Source organism: Microcebus murinus, chromosome 14 (assembly GCF_040939455.1).
Source record: "Microcebus murinus isolate Inina chromosome 14, M.murinus_Inina_mat1.0, whole genome shotgun sequence".
Classification (NCBI taxonomy): domain Eukaryota; kingdom Metazoa; phylum Chordata; class Mammalia; order Primates; family Cheirogaleidae; genus Microcebus; species Microcebus murinus.
This window is the reverse complement of record NC_134117.1, coordinates 36,507,357-36,533,482: the sequence shown is the minus strand read 5'-3', so window position 1 is coordinate 36,533,482 and position 26,126 is coordinate 36,507,357. Positions and strand designations below refer to the sequence as shown.

The following is a 26,126-nucleotide window of genomic DNA, read 5'->3' as shown; positions in this document are numbered from 1 at the left end:
CACAAAATGTGGTAAAATGCTAACAACTGTTAAATCTAGGTAGTGGATATATAGGAGCTCATTATACATAGTTTTAACTCTTCAGTTAAGTTTGAACATTTTTTATAACAAAAAGCTGCATAGAAATCTTTACTCACCTTCCAAGTGATGGCCTTCTTCCTTCTCCTAATCAAAAACAAATGGCTGAATATGCCCAAAGGCACATCCAGGGACCATTCCTGCTGCCTTCACCCTGCAAGAATAAGCAAAACAACATGTTATCACCAAGATTTTTATTAAGTTAATGCTATTTCAGTTGAGAAAATGTTCTTAATCTATGATAAGCCTCTAAATTAAAATATTGCTATAATTTTTTTTAACAAAGAAAAAAGTGAAAAAAGAAAAAAGTCACCCTATCGCATATTAAAAGTGAGGAATAACAGTCAGCCACACCCACTCTAGGAACTTCTGGAACAAAGGAACCCTTCAGGAAGTTTCTATTTTTCTTTTTTCCAGCTTTTATTGAGGTATGATTAACAAATAAGAATTGTATTTATTTAGGGTGTAAACATGATGGTTTGATTACATGTATACATAATATATCTTCATCTTCATCTTTCGGCTCAAGGTTTGCCTCTGTAACTTTCTCTTAATTCACAGCAATTTCAGGGCAGTGAATTAGCCCAAACATCCACTCAAATAAAAACTGGAGCTTCCACGAGTTGAGCTTCACTTAGACTATGGCTTTCTCAGAGCACACTCAGAAGGTATCCATGTACACTCTTGGAACCACACCAAATGCCAAACCTCAAATCCATCCAGGCAAAGGTAATCAGATCTAATCTACAGTATACTGGACTACAACACATGTGTGTCCTACGGCAAAGTGGCTTCGTGGTCTAAAAGTCATATTCCTATGGCCACCACATACCTTCCACTTTGGCATTTTGTTTGATCCTCCCCACAGCCCCGTGAAATAAGCAGAGCTTACTGATCCCATTTTTCAGAGAAGGCAGCTAGGTGTCAGATATGATGTATGACAAGAATGTTCAACTAGGAAATACCGGAGACGAAACTCTACTTGTCTTCCAACCCCAAGCTCAGGGCTTATCTCACTATACCAGCCGTCCTCACCCTCCTGGCCCACAACATGCTGCTTTCCTTAAAACGAACCCCAGAGCCAAACGGCCAAACAACATTCACATGAAGGGGGTGAGTGCTGCAATTCAGTTTGTTCCCTGAAAGTATATATTCATAATCATTCTTAATAGTGCCATTAATACTATAATCATTATTACCAATTACTATAATTACTATTAGCAATTATACTTCTCTTGTAGACATAATAATCCTCACTATATATTTGGCATTTTATATATACAGGCTTCATTTTTCTCCCTTCTTTCTCAAAAAAGCACATTGTTGGCAAACTGAAGTAAAATAAGCATCACATTACACCCCTGGTGATTTTTATCCTTGCCTTAATAAAAAGCAGGTATCACTTGCTGTTAAGGATTTTCCTTTTATTTTTATAAAATGCAAAATACACTAGAATGTACTGGCACACACACAGCTCCACCAATAAAGAAGGAAGGAGCATCAAAACTATAGTTGGGGAGAATGTGATGTCTGTGAAGGCCTAAACTAGCTATTCATCAACTAATCGCCAAAATTGTACACATGCAGGGTTAGATGTATACATGATTAACGCGTGCCAAGTACTGACATACAAAAGCCTGAGGAGAGCCAGTCAGGGCCCCCCTGCTCCTGACCTTTAGGCCTGCCTCCTCCATTTGTTAGCTTGATTAAAACCGAGAGAACCTCTCCTGGCTGCTTCCTCACCTGAGGGTTGGAACACCTGTTCACAGGACGTTGGAGTCCACAAAGGAGAGATGCTGTGACTCACTGACTCATACACTGGAGCACTTGGGCCCCCAGGAATACTCACTAGAAAGTTGTGCCAAGAGCTACACAAGGCTAAGGGGGAAAGCATGACATACCTTCCAGAAACATCGATTTTACTCAAAGATTTTGGTGAGGAAATAGGTTAAGCAAATGAATCAGTAATTTAAAAGTGAATACTAAAACAAACATATCATAGAGAATGCAGTCATTGCATGAACTTTTAAGCTATCCTTACTCCTATCCTTACTCGCCTAGTCCTTCCAGCCGCACTCTTGGATGTGGCGGTGGGGAGCAAGGGGTGCACTCTCTCTCCTTTCTCATTAAAGACGGTCCTGGGAGAAAGTACATGACTAGCAGGGATTTTAATATCACAATAGCCCTTGTTCTGGAGAATTCTCTTTAAAATCAAGAGTTTCAGATTTTTGCCAGATCTGGGTACAGGCAGAATGAACTCCAGGCATCTATCCCAGTACAAGTATCACTGTGGTCCCTTCCCTCAGGGCCCTTCCCGCCACTCCCCTGCCTCAGGCGCACTTCTGTCAGGCAGGCTCAGGCCACTGAAATTTCTTTGTCCCCATACAGATTGGTAATACATTCAGTAATTATAAAAGTTTTCATTTAAATGGATTACTAAGAAAATGACCTTATCCATTCATCATTACTAAGAAAATGACCTTATCCATTCAGTTTGTCTCTAAAAGATTTATATTGTGAAATGTGTATTTAAGGGCGTGCCCAACTGTCATAGCCAGCCTCCAAGATGGCCCCATGACCCCTGCCTCTGAGTACTCAGGAGCTTGTACAGTGCCCTCCCACAATGGATAGGGCTGGCAAGTACAACCGCCACATACTGCTGAAAGGACAGAGTGAGACATCAAAGGCTAGGTCCAAAGACTTTGTGGCCTTTCCATCTCTCTCTGTCTTGGAGGGGAAGATGGCTATCAGGACCCAAGGACAGACTCAAGAAACTCTGCAGAGGTACACATGGTGAAGAACTGAGGCCTCCTGGCAACAGCCACATGCCTGAGCCATGCTGGACACAGATCCTTTAGCCCCAGTCAAGTCCCCAGAGAGATAGCGGCTGCTTCAGTTGACATCTTGACCTCATAAGCTCATAAGAGACCCCAAGTCAGAACCACCCAGCTAAGCTGCTCCCAAATTCCTGACCCACACACAGAAACTGTGTGAGATAATAAATGTGTATTATTGTTTTAAGTCAATTTGTTATGCGATGAACAATATGATAACATAGTATCAGCTTAAAGAATAAAATAAATCCCATGTACCTAATACCCAGTTGGTGTTTGGTTTTTGTTTTTTCCAAAGCCCTGTCCTTCCTAACTACATCTCCCACTCATTCGTCACCACCACCACACCACACACATTCACCATTAGCTTGAACTTTGAGCCCATCACTCCTTTGCTCCTCTCTATGGTTTTGCCATATAATGTATTATCAATGTATTGTTGCAATTTGCTCAGCTTAAGCCTAATACAAATGAAACCATTTTGTATGTGTTTTTAAGACTTGCCTCTTCTCTTAAGATTTTGAGATTCATCCCTGTGGACTCACATGGCAGTAGTTCATTCATTTTTTCACCACTACATAGTTCTCGTCGAATGAACACATCCACAGTTTACGGCTCTATTCTACTGTGGAGGATCCTCTGGAGATTTTTCAGATTTTTGCTATTTTGAATAATGCTGTCATTTACATGCTAGTGCTTGTCCCTTGGTACACACAGGCAAGAGCTTCTCCAGGCCATATACCTAGGAGGAGAGCTGGGCCTAGGACTGCACATGTTCAACTCCTCTAAGTAATGCCAAATTGTTCTGCAAAGTGGTTGTGTACAATTGACTCTTTAGCTGCCTTTCCAGTCTCTCTTCAAATAAGAGGCATGCTTGTTTTGCTAATTACCAGGAAAGCTTTCAACCAACAAAAGGGAAAGCTTTTCCTATTTGCAGCATCACTACTGCAAATAAATAGTACTCCAAACCAGTGACCCAGACAGCTGGAACATATTAGTCACAGGACATCAGTACGGACTTCGGAATAATGATGCAAACCCAGCCACCACCACACACTGCCCACGAGTATATGTCAAATTTGACTTCTTGACGGACAGTAAATTCAAAGACTAGTTTTCTCCTGGTCGATTCACGTACTATAGTCCCACCTTATTGCTGTCGTCTTGAAGGGGTGTCAAATATAACTCACATGCAACCCAGCCAAATTCAAGATCAAAGCAGGAGAGTCAAATCATTTCCTTGAAATAGTGGTGTTTTTTTTTTTTAAACAAAGAGCTGGTTATGTCTTTTATATTTTCACCTGTAAGATGAATTGTTGTACCTGATTTTATAGCAAAAAAATCTTAAGTATTTTCTATATAAAGATATCCTTTATAGATTTATCCTAGCACTCTGGGAGGCCAAGGCGGGCAGATCGTTTGAGCTCAGGAGTTTGAGATCAGCCTGAGCAAGAGCGAGACCCCGTCTCTACTAAAAAAAAAAAAAAAAAAAAAAAAAAAGAAGGAAATTAGCTGGATAACTAAAAACATATAGAAAAAATTAGCCAGGCATGGTGGCGCATGCCAGCAGTCCTAGTTACTTGGAAGGCTGAGGTAGTAGGATCACTTGAGCTCCGGAGTTTGAGGTTGCTGCGAGCTAGGCTGACGCCACGGAACTCTAGCCCAGAGTGAGACTTTGTCTCAAAAAAAAAAAAAAAAAATGATGTCCTTTATAGATTTAGTTAATCCAATTTCTTGGGTAGCAATAGTAATTTTGAAGATTTAATCTGCATTTCCAGTAAAACATGAGATAGCAAATGTTTCCATTGGTATTAAATACAAATAATGAGAAACTCAATTTGGACAGGAGGAAAAAAGAAATGTTATTATAAATTTCAAGAAGGCTCACATATCACAGAAAGAAACAATGATGCCAGATGATCAAAATGAGGTCATTTTCACTCAACCTCTTAACCATTCTTATTTGTCTCTCCTATGTTTTTCTTTTTTAAGAGACAGGGTCTCACTTTGTCACCCAGGCTGGAGTACGGTGGCCCAATCAACCTCACTGCAACCTCAAATTCCTAGGCTCAAGTGATCCTCCAGCTTCAGCCTCCGGAGTAACTAAGACTACAGGTGTACACCACCATGCCCAGGTAATTTATCTATCTGTTTAAAATCATTTATCCTTATGAAGTAGGAAATGTTATCATATCCATGTTGGAGGAAACTGAGGTATAGTAAGGAATTAAGTTGTGCACAGTCACATAGTTGGTAAGTGGTAGAACCAGGATTTGAACCCAAGCAGTTTATTCCAAAGTCCATATTCTTAATCACTGCTCTGGGCACCTTCTTCAGTCCCCCAAGACCAACCAAAAGGCCCTGCAATAGTGACAACTATGGCTACCAATTACTAAGTACCTATAATGTGCTAAGCATTTGTTTGTTTTGTTGTTGTTGTTGTTGTTTGAGACAGAGTCTCACTCTGTTGCCCGGGCTAGAGTGCCATGGCATCAGGCTAGCTCACAGCATCTCAAACTCCTAGGCTCAAGTGATCTTCCTGCCTCAGCCTCCCGAGTAGCTGGGACTAGACATGCACCACCATGCCCAGCTAATTTTTTCTATATATTTTTAGTTGGCCAATTAATTTCTTTCTATTTATAGTAGAGACAGGGTCTCGCTCTTGCTCAGGCTGGTTTTGAACTCCTGACCTTGAGCAATCCGCCCACCTCGGCCTCCCAGAGTGCTAGGATTACAGGCGTGAGCCACCACGCCCGGCCAGCACTTGTTAATTAGTCTACTGCATTATTTCTAATTCTCTCCACATCTTTGCCAGGTATTTCATAGTTAAAGAAACGTAGGCTCTTGAAATTTAACTAATTTGGCCAAAATTACACAGGCAGTAAAATAGAACCATGGGGACACCACCTGACCCTCACTTCTATCTTCAAAGGTCATGCTCTTTCCACAGTGGGCCTTCTGGACAAAATAAAACTACCTAATGCCAGGGCTTGTGGTAGGCAAGTATTGACCTTTGGTCCTGAAAACAGTCCCCATGAAGGAAATGGATGGCATATTGGGGGGAGGTGCTGGCCTTCCTGGTGATAGTGGACAGCAGCTGTCATGCTTCCATCACAATCAGACTAAAGCAGAGTGGCCACTGATGAGAGCAGAGGACTCAGACAGAGGACCAGGCCTCAACACCACCTCCTTACTGGGTTACACTGGGCAGGTCAAACGGCCTTTGCAACAAGACATTTCCTTCTGTAAAATGGGGATATCTTTTACTTCAAAGGGTCACTGTGAGGATTAAAGAGAGTAACACATAAATTGCACCTGTCATATCATAAGCATCACATATATGCTTGACAATGAAAAGAGTAAGAGAAACTAAGATTAACTAGCAGGAAAAAAAGGTGGTGGGAGCTGATTTTAAACGTATTCTTGCTTCCATATACAAAGCATCACATACTTCACAATGAATGATTCGATGACTTTTAAAAAACCATTCTTGTATCATGATTGTTTTTCTTTTACTAATATTAGAACCTACTCATTATGCTCATTCTGGACTACACGAAACACAAGAACCTTGCCAATAAGATCAACCCTTTATGGTATTAGGAAAAGTTAGACATTTTTTACACAAACATTGTAGCTGGAATGGACTCAAAACATTTGGCTCACTTAACTTTTCTGTCACTGACTTTATAACATCTTAAGCATTTATTTCAAATGGCAGCATCTTTCCAGTTTCCTGAAAATCATCCCCAATTATTTGGCCGATAAAGAAAGTTGATTAAATGACTAATATATAACAACAACAAAGAAATCCAGCAACACTACATACATCATTGCTATGAGAGACAAGGTTCCTCAATAGTACCCCTTTCACCATACCTAGGATTAGGTATTTAGCACGTGTAATGTGAACTCAGGAACAAGCACCCAGGTTGGCTACCAGTAACTTCTGCAGTAACCAGCCCTTTCTGCATTTAGGGGAGGAACAAAGAAACGGTAGCAACTGCAGCATTGTAAGTCTGCTCTGCCAAATTAGTCCAATCCCATCTCTTGACTAATTGATGTAATCCATCAGTAGGCTACACAGAGGACCATGTTTCTTTGTTTCTTTTTTCAAGATACTTTATAAAAGTCAAAAGGACCATGTTTCTTAAAAAAGAAAGGCTGAATCTTGCGTCTGTTCTGATACATGATCCACAGTGGAGTAGAAGCCCCTCAAGGGGCAATTTAGCAGTGAGGGACAGAAAAACACTTCAGAATGGTATGTGCTGCTTGAAAAGAACAGAAGCAGCCACTGCTAACATCTTCTCAATCTACACCACAGGACAGAACTTCCGCTCAACATTTTTCCTGCATGCTTCCTTAAAACCCCTCACTCAACAAACTGAGACAGTATAATGCAATACAGATCCCTATTTTTAACAGAAAGGGAAATTGACTTATAGAGGTTAAATGACTTGCCCAAAGTCACAGAACTAGCAAATAGATACAATAACTAGCTCATAGGATACATGGTAGGCACTCAGCATCTTTTGAACATGGAGTCTTTATTTCACTACCATAAAAACAGAAAACACTACCAACCTCATAAGGATTTTGTAATGATAAAATGAGATTATGTGTATAAAGTGCCTACCTAGTGCCTTGACCTTGGAATATGCTGTGGTCGGTGGGCAACAACGCTAATACAAAAAGCAAGGCATGATAACCACCTAGACCAGGGTTATGATAATGGTGACAAGTTTAACCAAAACCATAATGGGCAGAAGACATATGAATGGCAAATGAGCACATGAAAAGATGTTCAACATTATTAATAATTATGGAAATACAAATCAAAAGTGTAATGAGATGTCACTGCATACCTATTAGAATAGCTAAACTTTAAAAACTAGCAATATCAAATGCTGGCCAAGATGCAAATCAACTAGGAATCTCACACTTTGTTGGTGGGAATGCAATGGGTGTGTAGGTAAACAAACTAATAATAAGGATCAATGATACAAACAACAATATGGATGAATCGCAAATGCATTATGCTAAGTGAAAATAGCTGCTCTCAAAGTCTGTATAATCCCACTCATGTGATATTCTGGAAAAGGCAAAACTACAAAGACAGAGAACAGATCAGTGTTGCCAGGAGTTCAGGGGGAGGGAGGGTTTGACTACAAATAGGCAGCACCAGGGAATCTGAGGATGATGAAATTGTTCGCATGCTGTTTGTAGTGGTGGTTATATAAATCAATGCATGCGTTAAAATTCACAGAACTTGCTATGCACTGAATGTTTGTCATCCCCACAAAATCCATATGTTAAAACCCTAATCCCCAGTGTGATGGTATTTGGAGATGGGGCCCTTGGGAGATCATTAGGTCATGAGGATGATGAAGCCCCCATAACAGGATTAGTGCCCTAATAAGAAGAGACAGAATAAGAGAGAGATGATGATCTCTCTAGCTCCTGGATGTGACCCAGAAGGAGACCCATGCTGGCTGGTACTCTGATCTCAGACTTCCAGCTTGCAGGACTCTGAGAAATAAATGTTTGTTGTTGAAGCCACCCAGCCATAGTATTCTTGTTACAGCAGTCCATATGACTAAGACAAAACTATATACCCCCAAAAAAGGGAATTTTACTGATGGTAAATTTTTTAAATTACTAAAAAGTAGCATTTTAAAAATCACAAAAAATTGGCAGGTCTTGGTGAATGGCTAGATATTTGACATGTATGGGGAAGCAGTGAAAAGGTAAGGTGCAATATCTCTGAATTTCCTTGCCCAGGGGCAATAAAAGGGACAAGAGACCATCAGGAGTCAGTGGGTGGGGGGGGAGGGGGGAGGAAGTCCACAGAGGCTCTGACAGAGGTGCTCAGTGTCTAGACCTTGTTTCTAGCATGATTTTACCAAATGAGTGACTTTGTGAAATTATGCAAACCACATCACCTTCCTGAACCTTAGCTTACCTAACTCTAACATGAGGCAATGAAGCAAATGATATTGAAAGTCTTTTCCTGCTACAAATATTCTAAGGTCAATTTGTGTTTAAGATATTGAGTTTAGGAAGATAGCAGAATAAATAAGGAGAAATATCCAGGAATGAAAAATATACCTCCACAAATGCCATAAGAAAACAAAAAGAGGCCGGGCGCGGTGGCTCACGCCTGTAATCCTAGCACTCTGGGAGGCCGAGGCGGGCGGATTGCTCGAGGTCAGGAGTTCGAAACCAGCCTGAGCAAGAGCGAGACCCCGTCTCTACTATAAATAGAAAGAAATTAATTGGGCAACTAATATATATATAGAAAAAATTAGCCGAGCATGGTGGCACATGCCTGTAGTCCCAGCTACTCGGGAGGCTGAAGCAGGAGGATTGCTTGAGCCCAGGAGTGTGAGGTTGCTGTGAGCTAGGCTGACGCCACGGCACTCACTCTTAGCCTGGGCAACAAAGTGAGACCCTGTCTCAAAAAAAAAAAAAAAAAAGAAAGAAAAAAGAAAACAAAAAGAGTGCAAATCTTCGATGTGTACAAGTGATAAGGTGATGGTGGCAGAAGTAGCCAAGAGCAGAGAAAAGAGACTCAGAATACCACTCTATTGCATAATGGAAACCAAGAGAAGACAGGCTTCCTAGGGATGGGGGGCAAGGGAACTGGAATAACCCAAGAACCAAATGCTAAAACAGTGAAGAAAAATGAGGACTGAAAGAACAAAACTATACAGATTTTCAAATGATCAACAGAATGACTGCCAAAACATGTAACAAAAGAGCTACCATCCAAACCTTGTCTGTATATCTTGGTTGTGTACTGATTATTTTTGCCCTTGTATTTTCAATCTCACTCTGCCTTCATCTTTGCCACTAACAGCACAGAATTTAATAAAACATGTAGTTTCTCCATAAAAGCCTACTTCAGAGGCTGTAATTTTCAAAATTTAGAAATTCCTGGAAATGAAAAATATGGTTGTTGAGTGCTGGTAAGCCATTTTCTTATCCTACATAGGTTAATGCAAAGACTCCTGAATATTAGAATGGAAGAAACCATTGCATTTTTAAAAGAGTTAACAGAATGAAAAGTATACAACTTAAGAAGTACTAAGATTTTATTATTGTCACTTTATTAGTTTATAAACTGGAAAGATAGCTTGAAGTCAATAATGTTCCCAAACCAACCAAGTGAATGAGACAAATCCCTCATCTTTGTCCAGAGTGGGCCTCAGAACACTTTCATGGGCTTGAGCTATTTCAGCCAAGTGAAAGCAGAGAGACATAATGCTCACTGCCTTCACTTGCATACCACAGACCAGAACTGCAGGATTAGGAAATTAACAGTTAAAAAGAATACCCTGGGGAGGAGGGGGAGGATGAAGAGAAGTGGCCTAAAGGGTACAAACATATAGTAAGATGTAAAAACTAAAGTCAATGTTTGATAGCACAGTAGGGTGACTACATTTAAAAATGTACTGTACCCTGCTGATGGACACCCTGAATATCCTGATTTGATCCCTATGCATTATATACATGTAACAAAATTTCACATGTACCCTATAAATTTGTACAAATAAAAAAAAAAAGTAAAAAAAAAAAATACTTGCATGCAAAGTTAACATACCCAAAACTTTCCCAACACAACTACCGTTGCCAATTTTCCTTTTTGATGATTAAATGTAAAAATATCTATTTGATATAACCTAATTCTGCTAGTTATAAAAGAGGACAAGAAAGAGCAGGGTGCTTGGCTTGAAGTCTGCTCTCTTTCACCACTAACAACTCACTCAGGGTAAATTTCTTCACTCCTTTTTATCTCCCTTTCTGCATCTACAAAACAGGAATGGATAATCGCATCCTCCATCGAGCACTCAGGCTGCTAGGGAGACACACCAGATGAGATCATGTCTGTGGAAGCACTCAAGGAGAATGCAAATAAATACAAATAGAAGGTGTTATACTGCTATTCTATATGGGGGGAGGGGTAAATGTATTTCAAACACACAATCACATCCCAACCGCATCTTTCAAGTCAACCATATGCTTCTCTCCCATCACAGCTGGGCTGTTGAGCAGATGCTGAATTGATGGAGACAGAAAGGTGGTGAGAGAGAATGCTTCTGTCACCCAGTTTCAGTCATCCTGGCTACGTGAAGATAGGAAAGTCATTCCTTAGCAATTTCTATTCTACTAATCTTTTTGAGAGCCTCCTATGTGTTAGACACCATGCCAGGCACTAAGAAGGAGATTTTTAACAAAACAGGCCATGTTCTCAAGAGCGTTCACTCTGGAAACAGCCAAGAGCCGAGTCTAGGAAGATGAGAACAAGTCAAATGAGTGAAACAGGGGTTAGACACTCACCCTAAGAAGGCAGAACGCAGATGAGGGGAGGACAAGGGATGGGTGACAGAGACCGGGTGTCTGCCCAGGGTTCTCAGGCCTTCTCCTGAGGGCCACAGAGCCACAGACATGACTTAAGGGAGGACTAACACAATCACCCCCACAGTTTAGAGGACAAGGAAAAGCACTAAGGATAGCTGTAGCCAAAAACCAGGCAGGAAGTGATGGCAGCTGGAGAATGCAAATGAAAACAAGAGATTAAAAAGGTAAAATGAACTTGCTTTGGTGACTGGAGGGCACAAGGGTAAGAGGAATTATGGATGCCCCCTGGTTCTGTCTTAATAACTCAGAAGATGGTGGGCTTTTTCACAAGATACTGGAAAAAGTGCAGATTGGGCAGGCAAAGTGAGTTCACTTTGTATTATGTCACTTTGTGCGTGACCTCATGTAAATGAAGCCACTTTGTACATTTGTGAGAAACCAAATAGTATTAAGTTTCTCATCATTTAGCTGCCTATTTCAAATTTCCATAGGCAGGAGGACCTTTTAGGAAAGAATGGAGGCCAACCATGGTGGCTCACGCCTACAATCCCAGCACTTTCAGAGGCCAAGGCCTAGAGGATCCCTTGAGGCCAGGAGTTTGAGGCCAGCTTGGGCAATATAGTGAGACTCCATCTCTACAAAAATTAAAAAATTAGCTAGGTATAGTGGCTATGGAGAAGGGGAGGAAGAGAAGGGGAGGGAGGGAGAGGACAGAATGGAATGCCTAGGCAAGAATCAGTTCCACACTCTTAACCCCTCAGTAGCCAAAGTGGGAACACTCCTAACATCAGAACTGAAGCTCAGAGAGCTTGTGATTTACTCCAGGCCACACAGCCAGAAAAAGAGGAAACTAAACTTTAGTCCAGGATAGTCTGCTTCCAGAATATCAGCTTTTCATCCACTATGCGATTCTGCTCCATTAATTAAAAGCCTAGTAATTCAGGTCGCATGAAGTACAGGCTAAGTATCCTTTATCTGAAAGGCTTGGGACTAGATGTGTTTTAGACTTCATTTTTTTTCTGATTTTAGAATACTGGCACATACATAATAAAATATCTTGGGGATGGGATCCAAGTCTAAACATGAAATTCACTTGTTTCATATACACCTTATGCACAGAACCTAAAGGTAATTTTACACAGTATTTTTAATAATTTTGTGCCTATAACAAAAGTTTTGACTATGTTGTAACTGCAATCTGTCACATGAGGTCAGGTGTGGAATTTTCCACCTGTGGTGTCATGTTTGCGCTTAAAATTTTCAGATTTTGGAACATTTCAGATTTTGGGATTTTGGGATGCTCAACCTGTAAAGACTCAACAGTCCTGTTCTCTGGCCACTTTATTCTTCTCTTGATACTCCCCTCCGATAACAGAGTTCTCCGAGAACACTTCTCTCACTGCTGAGTTCTAGTTCAACAGTGCTGTCAGCCTGGAAAGCCCTGCCCCATCTCTGCTTCTTAAAGTTCATTCCAACGGCTACTTCTGATAACCAGCCACTCTGTGTCTCTGCAAATGCAAGGAGAATGCTCTGGTTCCAATAGCAGCTACTTCTAAATTCATTTGTTCCATCTTATTAAGAGTTATGGCATTAAGAGTTCCTTGAGGGCAGTCCTTATTTAAATGACATATGTATCACTGGCTAAATTTAGCAGGATACTTCTCCCTGCTCAATAGCTTTCTGTGTTGTTGCTACATCTGGGGAGGGAGGAGGAGATGGCTGCTGGAGAAGATACTGTGTTTATCTGAGGCTGCCACTCACAAGGCACCACCCTAGGCAAGACAGAGCAGTGATCAAAACAGCAAGGTCCCTGAATTTACAATCCACTGAAAATGTGATGCTTATTTTCTAAAATAAACTAATATACAACAAACACATCAAAATGTTAATATTTGATAAAACTGGGAGTTGGGTATGTATGCGTTCATTGTATTATTCTCCATATTTTTCTAAACATTTAGAATATTTTAATGATAAAAAGATTTTGAACGAGAAGGAAATAAATGTAAAGCCTCTATTCTCCGGGGAAAGAACTGTCTCATCAGACTAACTCATTTCCAAAGGGTCTGGATAGAGAATATTTTCCAGTAATGTATTTTGTTTTTAACATCATGCTCCACAGCTGGAAAAGCAATCAGGAGAAAAGATGAAAATGAACAAGTTTAGACAACTGAATTCAACTGAACAATAAAATGAGGTTCTTAGTCTAGACTGTCCTCATTTCTATCTATAAATCCTCTGGAATGGTAAATGATAAAAGAAAATAACAGAAAAATATAGCCACTTTCTAATACCTGTTTCCTTCTAGAGATGAAGCCCTAATAATAACCACTACCATTTTACTCCACACCTGCTGGGGACTTTTGGATATGATCCCATAACAAACCAGTAAAGTGAGCTTTATTACCCTGGTTTTACAGATGAGGAAATTAAGATTCAAACAACTCAAGTAATTTGCTCAACATCCACTGGTCCCATTGTTGGTGACTGGCAAAGCTAGCATCCAAATCCACATCTGCCTGGGGTCAAAAGCCTTGATTTAGTTTTTATTAAACCATGATGCACGCCTCTTACTATCTGATATTCCCTCTCTCGTTTCTCATAAACTTCTGGCTCCACAAAGGAGTGAATTTTTTTAAATTTTTTTTCAGACTTTAGTAAGCATCATAAAGGGAGTAAATCTTATTAAAAAAAGAAGAAATCTCTAATAGGCAGTTCAGTAAATTAAAAAAAAGAAATCACAGTCTTGTGACATACACTATCGGAAACAGCACCTCTAAAATGTTAACTTAAGGCAATAAAGAAAATTGAGGGGTAAAGAAAACTAAACTATACAATACACGGCAGTCATTAAAAGAAACACAGTAGGCTGGGCGCAGCAGCTCACACCTGTAATCTAAGCACTTTGGGAGACCAAGGTGGGAGGATCCCTTCAGGTCAGAGAACAGTCTGAGTAACACAGCAAGACTCCATCTCTACAAAAGATAACAAAAATTAGCCAGTCATGGTGTTGTACGCCTGTAGTCCCAGCTACTCAAGAGACCGAGCCAGAAGGATTGCTTGAGCCCACAAGTTGGAGGTTGCAGTGAGCTGTGATCATGCCACTCCACTATAGCCTGGGCAACAGAGCAAGACCCTGTATCAAAAGGGGGGGGGAGAAATATTGCAAAATTATTTTAAATTGAACAGTCTTAACATTTGTTTGAAGGGACCTTAAAGTTGCAGTCAGCAACAAACTTATAAGGAAATATGAATTGTTAAAATCACTTTCTAATGCTATTTATCTTTAAACATTTGTTACTGTGAAGAGCATACAAAATTTGTTTTCTACATGTAGTGGGGGCATGACAAACTAGAGCATGTGTGAGCAAGTTAAGATTTTATTATTTACTAAATTTTCAAAAATTAAGAATAGCATAAAATTTGAAATATAGGCCGGGCGTGATAGCTCACACCTGTAATCCTAGCATTCTGGGAGGCCAAGGTGGGAGAATCGTTCAAGGTCAGGAGTTCGAAACCAGCCTGGGCAAGAGCGAGACCCCCGTCTCTACTAAAAATAGAAAAAAATTAATTGGCCAACTATAAATATATATAAAAAATTAGCCAGGCATGGTGGTGCATGCCTGTAGTCCCAGCTACTCGGGAGGCTGAGGCAATAGGATCGCTTGAGCCCAGGAGTTTGAGGTTGCTGTGAGCTAGGCTGATGCCACAGCACTCTAGCCTGGGCAACAGAGTGAGACTCTGTCTCAAAAAAAAAAAAAATTTTTTTTTTTAAATATACGCCTCCATGTATTCCAGTAGGAGTTATAATAACTATTCTGGAAATGAAATACAGATAAGAAAATGAGAAAAGTCAGATTTAATCTAAACATCAATACTTCTAAGCCCTAGAGTTTACTCCTAAAATAGAAGGCTCAGTGCAAAAATGGATCTGTACTTTTTCCTTTTCCGTCACTTCCTCCCACACAGTCTAAGTTTTAGGGGCCTAAACTGCTCTGACCATTCTTCCCAAACAGTAGGGAAATTTCTGAATCAAAACCACACAGAGTCCTCTACCAGCCGGACCCTCATACTTCTACCACCCCACCCAAAAGAAAGGAGATTGGTCCCCCCATGCAAGCTTGCACCTACCAAACTGCTCACCAGGAGGGCTGAACTGTAGGGCCCACTTACACATGCAACTCAGGCAGAGGTGCCAGGGACAGAGCCTAAGAAGGAACTATTAAGAAGATAAGAGAACCAGAACTATAGAGAGTCACAAAGACCAAAAAGGAGAGAAGAAAATGAAAGAAGGGTTTTCCATAACAGTCCAGGAGGAGAAAGGTAAAGAAGAGTTCAATGCCACAGGGTCAGAAGTAATCTCACAAAAGCAATCTCAGTTGGGTGGTCAGGGAAGATTCAGATTAAAAGGGGCTCAGGAGAGGATGGAAGATATAGACTCTGTGAATATAAATGCTCTCAAGACATGCTCATATTCCTCTTCCAACCTCAAGGAGGTTATGACCTCCTTGAGAGTGAGGCCTAATTTCCCCTCACACAGCCAGCAGCAGTAAAGACACCAGATCACTTGGTGTCAGTCCATCAGAAGCACATTGCCAACCCCCAACAGCCCAAGCAGACCCACAACTGTGACTTCCCCACGTCCGTCCAATAATGCAGCAGTTTCTACATCTCTGAAATCACACTGCTAGTCAGCCACTAAATGCATAATATAAAACAGACTTCAACTGCAAACAGGCAATTGTTTGCCTAGATGTCTGATGCAGTGCCAGGTTAATTCACTACATTTGAAATTTTAATGGTACAAGAGGACCCCAATTATCTTTTTTCCCAGACGCATTTCTTTGATTACATCTTACATGCTGGAACAAAAAATTTATTCGAATGGTAATACGGTTATTCTTTGAAATGGAATATTTGACTGACTGCCAAAAGTCACTAAATATATAAATTATATGACCGAGTATTAAACATGTATGTTGCTGTTACAGAGGTCATGTATTTAAACCAAGGGCTTTTTAAAACCTACTCTCCAAAAAGGAAGAAAAATCATTCAGCCCTAAAAATCCACATATACACTCATCAGTAAAAAGACCAAGACAGACCCAAAAAAATGTCTAAAGATCATACAGCAAGAAAACAGACTTTTAACATAAAAATACAACCCGCAATGCTTCAGTAAACTTACAGATGAGCCTCTCCTTCAGATATCCATGTGTCTTTAAAAGATGTGGGTAGCATAAACAAACAGATTTGACTGGCCTGGACCACGTGAATCACATTTGATTCTTATCAGTCCTACAAAGAAACAAAATATTTCACTTTTGTTACCACAAAACAGGAAGCTAACCTCAATTTCCTACATGTCCCCCCAAAAGTACCTACAGACTTCTGCTGCGGGCACCTGGGCACCACGAAGCCACTGACTGCCACATAGGGTGGAGGGAGACTCTGCTATTCTTCATCGGGCCTCCCCTAGCACCCAGACTTATAAAAAAAAAAAGGTATAAATTAAAATCAAGTGTTTGCTGTGCAAACACAGCTTGTAGCTCTGAACCTCAGCCCCGCTTCCGAATAGAATATCATCCATTAACAGAAATTCCAGAGCTGCCGCAGTGAGATAGGCTCACAGACGAGTACAGCACTTAAATAAATCATATCTGCATATCCAAGAAGGGTTCTGATGAGAATTAACCAGCTAAGAACTGGGGAACCAAACATTACTGCCAGATTTTCCCTCCTGAGTTACTGACAAGCAAGCGCTATCAGAGCAAAAGATGTGAAAACACCAGGCTGTTTTCCAAGAACCCTGACAGGCCTTGCTCAAGGTTGCTGCCAAGTTTGCTGGTGAGACTGCTCTGAAGTATTGTGAAACCACACTCTCTCGACCTCGGGCAATACTGCCTTCAACTAAACACTGTTGATGTTGTTTGGGTATTTTTATGTCTCTGAAGTAGGCGTTTCCTTGACCAAACTGGGATAAGGCAGCCCTCTAGTAAAACTGATCACAAGAAGGCACATATTTTTTAAAACACTTCATTAAAGGAAAAAATGCCTACTGAAAGATGTTTGACTCAAAAAGATTATCTGTACACCCACATTCATAGCAGCATTATTCACAACAGCCAAAAGGCAGAAGTAACCCAAGTGTCCACCAATGAATGGATAAACAAAATGCAAGGGAATATTAAAAAGGAAGGAAATTCTGACACATGCTATAATATGTATGAGCCTTAAAAACACTGTGCTAAGTCAAACAAGCCAAACACTGTATCAGGTACGTAGTTATTCATACACATGGAAAATAGAGTAGTGGTTACCAGAGGCCTGTAAGAAGAAAGAATGGAAATTATTATATAATGAGTACAGAGTTTCAGTTTGGGACAATAAAAAAGGTCTGAAGATGGATAGTGGGGATGTACAAAACTATAAATGTACTTAATGCCACTGAATTGTATACTTAAAAATAGTAAAAATTGTAACTTTTATGTATATGTATTTTACTAAAATTTATAAAAATAAAAACAAAAAATGTACTTTTTAAAAGCAAATTACAGATTTGGAATATTCTCAGTCACATTTTAGAAATATTATAGTTTAAAACTATGTACAAATAAAATACATTTTTCTATGTACATTTAAGACTCCCGAAGTTTCCATACTTGGCCAAAATCTAATCTTCGGTCTCAGTCTGGAAGGCCAAAGAGCACAACACATTCTTCAAATGTTACTTCTGGCATACTTGAACTGGTGCATAATCAATGATTACATAACCATGTTAAGTCCAAATCGCATAGCATGTCAACATCAGCAATATAAACAAGGCACATTATTTGAATATTTACTGTTAATATCCACAGGCTCATTTTCAAGTGTTGGTGAGCATTCCAGATATATTATAGAATAAAAATGTCCTCTAGACAGCAGCAAACTGTATGACATCCAAGGGATTTTGTCATGTACTTACACAAGATGTTCAAAGCTGAGATGGCTAGTTATTATGTATCTTAAAAGGCTACTGGAAAAAAAGAAAGCTCTAGCTCTGTACCTTGTGGATAACAGCACTGGAACAGTAAACTACGCGCTTACTAACAACCCATGGTCGCTTGCAGGGAAAGCAACTGTTGGAAACTGACAGTGCCTCGAGAGAGCTAACATTTCTCACATATTACCTCTGTAAAGATTCTTCTGTCATTCTTCTCCAGGGAAGATGCTGAAATTAGTGTGCAGGCAGTGAAAGCCAAGATGCAGATGGAGATTCTGAAACAGCTCTGTTATCTTGAAAGCCAATTACATGGCTCCACTGCCACAGTTCTGGAGCCAAAGCTTAAGGATGCATTTTTCTCTCTACTGCTTGTGTGAAGCAGCAAACGCGTGCACAAGTATCAGAGGAAGATTTGTATAAGGACAACAATTTCGCTCCTGCTTCTGAGATTATCCAGATACATTCTTTTTCAAGCAGCATATAAAGCCAGGGTGAGGGATTACTTACATAAAACTGCACCATCACCAAGGAAATCTCCAGGTTCAGAAGTCATTCTGAACTGAATTATCCAGATACATTCTTTTTCAAGCAGCATACAAAGCCGGGGTGAGGGATTACTTACATAAAACTGCACCATCACTAAGGAAATCTCCAGGTTCAGAAGTCAGAGAGGAGAGAAGTAAGTAACGTGATAAAAGTTTTAATAAGCTGGAGACAAACTACCATTCGTAGTGTATTATATTGACAGAGCTAGCCAAAATAATAATACAAAAATAAACTAAACAAAGTCCTTGCTCCTCCACCTCAGCTCGAAGTCAACTCTACTCATCATCACAAATATTCAACTAATCATATACCCTAAGAAATTAAGTTCCTGTACCACAACACCAAAGTCTATTATAATTTGAATACTACTGTAATAACATCTATAAAATTTCAGATTTGTATCCCAGAAGTACATTCTAGGACAGTGAGATTTAGCTTTGGCTAAATCCATACTATTCCTTTCAGCAATCCGGCTTTCAGCATTTGATCAAAATGTTTGTTTGTTGCACATCTGATATTTATATATTTATAAAAGATCAGAGGGACATACACCAAAATGATAATAATGATTCTCTATAAGTTGCGTTATGAATGATACTCTTTTACCTATATATTTTCTAAATGGAGGAGGGACAAAAGGAAGCAGGGGGAAGGGAGGAAAAGGGGTAAGAGGAGAAGAGGAGGAGGAAAAAGAAAGTTGTCCTTACATAAAACCGCACCATCAAAAGGAAACCCAGTCTTGATTGGAAGTCAAATGCAGAGCAGCCATGAGCAGTCAGCACAGGCTGTGCACTGCAAGATTCCAGGGGTGCCATTCACACAGACTCCCTAGGAGGTCCATGCCTACTCCTAAAGGACTGTGTCCCCGCCACCACACCCATACACTCACACAGCCTTGCACAGTGCTGGGGGAGAAAGGGCAGTTGCAAGGAAGATAGTGTAACTGTAGAGCATTCATCAGTATGAAAACTTGATTATTTATTTCAAGCTTTCTATAAAATCAGTGATGTCAGGTCAAGAATGTAGCTAATAACAGGTACACAGAAACACACCCGATACGACTATACCAGTGGCAAAACTGCCTGTTAAAGGGGTCATTCTTTTCATTATTTTTGTGGTCTTCCTATGAGTATAGTCGTCCCTCTGTATCCACAGGAGAGTGGTTCCTGGACCGTGGAGATATCAACCCAAGGATGCTCAGTCTCTGGTATAAAATGTTGCAGCACTATATTTGCATATAACCTACATATATTCTCCTATATACTTTAAATCATCCCTAGATTACTTAGAATACCTAATAAAATGTAAATGCTATGTAAATAGTTGTTACACCATATTTTTCATTTTTATTTTATTATTGTATTGTTATTTTTTTCATAAAGTATTTTTGATCCACAGTTGGTTCAATCTGAAGATGTGGAACCTGTGCATTATTTATTATACAAAGGTTTTTTAATGACACAGTCAATATGGCCTCTTTCCCTGTCGACTAAATCTTGTTGAGAACAGGAACAGGAACATATCTGCCTGGTTCATCATTGCATCATCAGTGCCCAGCAAAGTACCTGGCTCATAGCAGCCAACCCAACCAGCACCTTCTGAATATTTTTTTTTAACAAAAGCAATATATACCTTTTTGCACATAAAAATATTTCAGAACTTTATGATTATTCAAGATATTATTTGAGGGTTGCCTATTATTCCATTGTGTAGATATACATGTACTAACTTGTTTAACCAATTCCTTGTTGTTGGATACTTAGGTCTCCAACTTTTCACTATGATAAAGAACTCTGCGATGATTATTTCTTAAAATAAACCCCTGAAAGCAGAATTGCTAGGTAAAGAGTATGTGAGCATCTGTGCCCTCACTCTTCAAAGCTACCGTCCATAGCCTTACCTTGAAAGCAATAGTCCTGAACGTCACTATGTAGGTAAGCTACCATGGATTTCTAAAGGAGAGGAATCTCCTAAAACAGGTGCCTTTGTCATCAGCAGCCACAATCCTACACTCTCCTCTCCAGACCTATTTTCAGAACCCATCAGACCAGAAATCTGAGAAGAAGCACTTGCTCCAAGGGGCCTCCTGCACTCCTTCCAATGGCTCAAACTTCTCTTCTTGCTTGGTGGAGGACAAAACCACACTGCACACCATGCACAGCTCCCCGCCTTTGCTTCCACGACATTAGCTGGTCTTCCAGTGCTGCCAGCCATATCACTTTGCTTCTCATATTTCCTGACAGCAAAAACAGAACCTGTCCCTCCCATAAGACACAGAAACATCAAGCCCTACATAAATGCAATGTGGCTGTAGGGTGTGCCTGCCTCCCCCAACAATCCGCTGGTTTACACAGTCACTTCCCATTAGTTCCTCTAAAAAGGACAAAGATGGGAATAAGGAGAAACTCTCCATGGCATAATTTTGTCATCCACTTTCATAAAAATGGACCTTTCAGACACCTTCCTGGAAAGTTTAACGATAGCATTGGGCACTCTCCCCCCAAAAATACACTCAAATACACAGATCCAAAATGATCAATTTGATTTTGGTGGCTTTGTGAAACTCATTCATGGACCCCAGCAAGAACCCCTGGGTCACTGAGAAGGCCTCAGAACAAACTGGCAAAACGAGGCTCGAGAAACTCCTGAGCATGTCCCTGTTTCTAAAATCAAAGGGAGGGAAAGCTGGGGCCCTATGGAAACTTGGAACACTGCCCAGCCAACTGCTTGTAATTTTGCAGAGCCTTTCAGAGTAACTCAGGTGTCGATACATGGACGACAATAAAAAAAAAAAAGCCAAATTACTGACCTTGTGAATGGGTGGCAGAGCCATTCCGAGGCATGGGTGAGGACTCGCCTCCCGATCACTTGACAGGCTACGGATTTGTTTACTTGAGTACTGTCTGTCTGCTCTGTTACCAAGAAAATTCCACGCTGGCTGAGACTTTGCTCTGTTCACACCTATATCCTAGCCTTGTCCAAAGTCAAAGCCGCTGGTCTCAATGATTCTGGAGGCTCAGGCTAGAGACTGAGGCCACCCACAAGACAATGACACACACGGGACATTCTGTACACTTGAGATCTGGGGTTGCAGAGAGTGAACTAACAACCAGAAACAACACGGACAGGCTCTGGGACGAGATCAGGTGGAAACACAGGAAGGGCTACACAGGGCAGGGAATGCAAATCTCAACACTTGGCCAGTAAGCTGGTACACACGGACAGTGGCTGTGCAGTAGCGCAAGTCTCATTCATGATCCATCTAGTCAAGTGACAGATCAACAGGCCACCCCAGGTGAGGAAAGGGAACTTACACACCCTCTCTCTCAGCAGGGATCTCTGGGTCACCCTCTGCTGCCACTTCCCAAGGCCACCTCAAAACTGCAGAACGCTAACCCTGTACTACTACGGCACATGCCATGGGCCTTCATACCACAGCACTTGAGGGCTATTATTCCCATTTTACACAAGAGAAAGCCTGTGGCCCAAAAGGGTTTAAACCCAAGCCCTCTGCTCTTTATTGCTCCCCAGTGGGCTTTCAAAACCAGAGTCTCCAGTGGCCTTGCCTTCTCAGTTCCTGTTATTCAGAGGACACTTGTCCTGCCATGTCACAAATGGCTCAAGAAGTATTTTGCAACCTCACAGGTGTGCCTGGACAGCCAGCACATCTATTCCTCGCCTGCCCTCCCTCCATCTCAGGTGGCCAGGCCAGCCAGGCATGAACCAAAGGCCATGGTCCTCCCATGCAGGCCGTTTCTTTCACAACGCCCTTCTGGTCCCATGGCTTTTTCTCCAGCATGCCAGCCACATCTGTTCTCCTCTCCTGCTCCACCTCCCTTTGCACCTTCACCCCAGCCACTGCCCCACCTGTCCTCTGTCCTCCAGCCTCCCTTCTCCCCTCAGAGTCTCCTCGAGAGTAATAAATTCCTTTTCTCTTTTGGCCTCAGGCACATCTACACCCCATCCCCTGTTCGGACTTGGCCCAAACCTCTGCCTGTGTCTGTTACAAAAGAAGCTGGGCCAGAACCTCCCTCCCCCTCCTGATCTCTGCTGCTGTCTCTGAGCGGGGCGGGTACCACCTTCAGCTAACCCTCCTCTCTTCCTTATGGGATCGCTTCTTGAGGTCTACTCTCCACCACCCTGCCCCTCAGGACTATTTTTTCCAATCCCCAACCTTTACATAATGACTCTGGGGGACTCCCTTCCCAAGTTAAGCATCATCCACCTGCCTGTCTTAGCTGAGGAGCCCCCACTCCACCCCTGAGATTAGTTATAACATCCCCTGTCCTCCATAGATTCACATAGTATACCTGCATGAAACTTACAAGACTGAACAGCCACATTTTGCTCCTTGAATAGGGACAGCCTGCCAGGAACAGCATCAAATTACAACCTAGAAAACACAGCTGATGATCAACCACCTATTGCTATTCCCATAGTTGGTCTGACATGCAACTAAACAGGACTGGGGAAGGCAGTGCTGAAATAAGCATCCTTTCTATTAACAGGATAAGAAACAACTGGTGATGAGGAGTTCCTGAGCCACTCTCTTTAGGAGTCCCCTAACCACAGGAGTCATGGAATCCGGGGACTAGCTCACTAGGGGTCAGCTAATCTAATCTTTCCATTCACAGACATGGAAGCAGAGGCCCCAGTTTCCCCAGGTCACTCTGTTGGCACACATGATATCTCAGTTTGCACATTATGTGGAAGGGTATTATGGAAGGAAGGGAGGGAGGAGGAGAGAAAGGAGAAAATGAGAAACTAGAACCACTGAAAATAAAAATAAAAGCGGAATTTAACACTTAGTCAAAAAGTAAAGGAAAATAAAATTTTGTTTTTAATAAAGAGTCTTTCTTTAAAAAGCTAATTTTCTTTAAAGATAGAATGTTGTGAATCTTCTCCAGGTTTTATATTCCTAGGAGCTAGCTAAAATTTAGCCACATTTTTTAAAGCCAAAGAAAGTAAGCTGTTAAGTGCTCCTATGACTTCCCACAGGCAGTCCCAGTTCTGATTCTCCCTTTGCTGGCTGACCGCTTACAGCACACACCTTCCTAGACTCCTCTCTGGTGTCAGAGTTATCTCAAGAAAAACAGAAACCTCATGTTACTTTCAACCGAAGTACCACTTCTGGCTTCATCTACGCCATCCCATGGTATTGGTTCCCTTCTATGTGCTCCGACATGGGGAACTTGGAGCAGGTGACCTCCATCCAGCCGTCCCACCATCCCACCCCTACCCCAGGGGCTTGGTGTGAGCTGCAAGGCTGCACTCACCACTTGGTGATGATGTCATCTGTCTCTCCTCTAACCTCCCAAGGACCAGACCCCATTGCATTTATCTCTGTATCCCAAGGCTTACCAGGGGTCTGGGCCCATAGAGGCCTCAACATGCATTTACTGCTGTTGTCAACGGCAAGTTATAAAAAGACCAGGCTTGAGAGCATCTCCCCCTCTGAACAGGCCTCTCCAGCCTCTACAGTCTGTCCCTGGCCATCTTCCCCTCCTCTCTGCCCCACCATACCCCCTCACTGAGCAAATAAACTGTCACAGGCTGACAGGGTTCAGGAGAGCCCAGATAACTAGCACCAAGGAAAACCCAGACCAACGTTCCTTCCCAAATACAATTTATGGGTACTATCCTCCTGAGTTTATTCTAAATCCTGAATTCCTACAAAATCTTTCAATTCTAAGTTTCTCGTTCCACAGTTTTACATACATAACACTGCTTGAATAGGAAAAATAGTCTGAATTGCAAAACAGCAAACTTTTGCTGTTACAATAATAACAGTTCATACTTCTTGAGGGTTTAGTTTGTGTAGCTCCTGTACCAAGCTTAGCACAAATGGTAACTATCTGACCCCATGACTGCTAGAGGAGAAAGTTACAAAGCTTTTTTTTCTATAAATAGTTTTCTACTATAATTCAATCAGTTAAGATTATCTTCTTCCTCTACACTGTCAAGCTATTCATCTTAATCTTTAATTTTTCTGTGCCTAAATTTTCCCATAGGGATAGATGGTGAACAGAAAGTCTTTTTTTGGGGCCTATCGGGTAGGGAGATGATAAAAAATAACAAAATAAAAATAAATCAGGCTGAGGGTTGAGGAGTGGTGGGAGGGGAGAAAAATAACTAAATAAACAAATCAGGCCATCTTCCTGAGATGAGATGCACTGATAGCACATTCAGCTGTTTTTTTTTTTTTTTTTTTTGGAGACAAGAATCCTGCTCTGTCACCCCAGCTCCCAGGCTAGAGTGATGTGGTATCCTAGCTCACAGTAATCTCAAACTCCCCGGCATAAGCGATCCTCCTGCCTCAGCCTCGTGAATAGCTGGGACTACAGACAAGCACCACCACACCTCGCTATTTTTTCTGTTTTTAATAGAAGCAGGGGTCTCCTGAGCTCAAGCCATGCTCCCACCTCGGCCTCCAAGAGTGCTAGGATTACAGGCGTGAGCAATCGCACCCTGCTGGCACTTTCAGCTTCTTATGAGTCTTGACTTACACTTCCAAGTTTTCACTCCACTCTGGGTGATCATCTCTCCTGAGCCATGGCAGAAACACTGGCGAGCAGGAAAAGCAAGTTAGTGCACTGCAGTCCTAGATAAACAGGCCCACGTAAGTTTAGTTTTTACTTCATCTGAAATCATCCCACCTGACTGTAACCAAAACTAGACGCAGTGGGCTCCTCGCTGATGCGGGTACTATTATGGCAGGGGCTCTCAAACCATGGTCCCCAGACCAACTGCTTCCGCAGCACCTGGGACACACTAGCCAGGTAAACCACCGGCAGCTGCCTGTCCCAGCTCCTGGCCTCAGAAATGTTGTTGGGGGCGGGATCCAGCCCTGGGGCTTGTAACCAGCCTTCCAGGTGATTCCAATACAAGCTGAAATTTGAGAGTCACTGGCTTAGGCTGATAAACATCCAAGGTCCTGGGAAAGCCCTGCTCGGCTAACCTGTGTGTCACAACTCTATGGAAAGACGCTGGCTCCCCACCAACAGCACCTACGACCTGGCAAAGGCCTCAAGCTCAAGCACAGGGCATTCCTTCTCCTACTTTCTTGGGCAAATTATTTGTGCCCAACTCTCCATGTCTCCAAGAAGGGGATAATGATAGTGTCCCTCTCATAAGGGATACTGTGAGACCCCCTAAGTCCATAGGTCAAGCACTTAGAAAGTGTCTGGCATGCAGTTAGCCCTTAACAAGTGGGAATCCTTATGATTACTACCTCTGTGCCAAAAGGCCTAATCAGAACTAAGAATACAGCAAAATAAAATGTGCTTCCTGCATGCTTACTACCTGACTTTTCCCCCCCACTC

The 26,126-nt window shown here is 41.6% G+C and overlaps 1 protein-coding gene across 7 annotated transcripts in view; it reads right to left on the bottom strand.

The window, feature by feature from the left end:
• Positions 1-26,126, bottom strand: part of SGMS1 (sphingomyelin synthase 1) — a 285,202-nt gene that overhangs the window by 250,151 nt on the left and 8,925 nt on the right. For 4 of the 7 annotated variants that reach the window (XM_012762875.2, XM_076009998.1, XM_012762872.2 and 1 more), the window contains exons 2-3: positions 16,462-16,571; positions 138-232 (exon numbers count right to left, since the gene is read on the bottom strand). The gene's annotated coding sequence lies outside the window, so the exon portion shown is untranslated. The remainder of the gene's footprint in view (positions 1-137; positions 233-16,461; positions 16,572-26,126) is intronic. The other 3 variants (XM_012762881.3, XM_012762877.2, XM_076009999.1) reach the window with 1 other exon arrangement.